The sequence below is a fragment of the Solanum tuberosum genome, unplaced genomic scaffold (assembly GCF_000226075.1).
Source record: "Solanum tuberosum cultivar DM 1-3 516 R44 unplaced genomic scaffold, SolTub_3.0 scf00106, whole genome shotgun sequence".
Lineage (NCBI taxonomy): Eukaryota > Viridiplantae > Streptophyta > Magnoliopsida > Solanales > Solanaceae > Solanum > Solanum tuberosum.
The window spans coordinates 330,400-331,592 of NW_006239032.1; positions in this window are offsets into that span (position 1 = coordinate 330,400).

Genomic DNA, 1,193 nt, shown 5'->3' on the forward strand with positions numbered 1-1,193 from the left:
TTCGGGCGCCAGGCCCATGGGCTAAAACATACGAAAAATAGAGCAATTTGCGCGATTCCTAAAAAAGGGCTTGTAAATGCGGAAATGGGCGTGAAAAAAATGGTGTGAGTATAAGTGATAGTTCCCAAACTCAATACGGATGTTCTTATAAAGTTTGTTGAGAAAATACTTTTGGGTTCCCTAGGCGTCATATCATGGGCTAATGCACACAAAAAAATAGAGCAATCTGCGCGATTTCTAAAAAAAGGCATGTAGATACAGATGAAATAATTTGTGTGAGTTTACATGATGGTTCACTAACTCAATACGGAGCTCATCATAAAGTTTTTTGAGAAACAAATTATGGGTATTCCGAGTGCCAGATCCATGGGCTAATTCATACGAAAATAAAGGAATTTGCGCGATTCTAAAAAAGGTATGTAGATGCGGAAATAAGAGTGAAAATATGGGTGATTCTTAAAAAAGGGCATTTAGATGCGGAAAACGGCATGAAAAAATGGTGTGAGTATACCTGATGTGTCACGCCCCAAACTAGAGAAGGCGTGACTGGCACTTGACACCTTATGCAATCGAGTTAGCCACATAAACATACCAAGTGACTCAACTGAGGGCCTAGAAGGTCGGGCAGCATAACATCTAAAATACTATGACTGGACCCTTAAGGTCATAACCTGAATATCGGTAAGTCATATAGACGAAGGTAGAAAAGCCAAAGATAATAAGGTACTAGCTAGCCGACATGGCTACAATGAAGATATACACACATACATACATATCTATACATGTCAAGCCTATGTGGCTGGAAATTGGAAGCTGCAGCAAGAAACCTAGAATATTGTGTCCACAATAGCCTCTATGAGAGCTCTAGGAAGAAGTAGAGCTTACCAACTCACAACTAAACCTCGAATCCTAGCAAAGGAGTCAATCAAAATCCCTACCTGGACCTGCACGCACGAAACAAAAATGCGTCCCCAGGCAACGGGACATCAGTACGAATAAAAATGTACTGGTATGTATGGCAGAAAATAGAATAATAAATAGTTAGTGTAAAATGGGGAATAAATATACCACCTGAAACAGAAACTCTGGTAACCACCATGGCTGACATCAAACCTTATATAAATTAAATATTCATGGTATGCTCGCATAATCGTAGGTCGTGAATACATATATATATATATATATATATATAT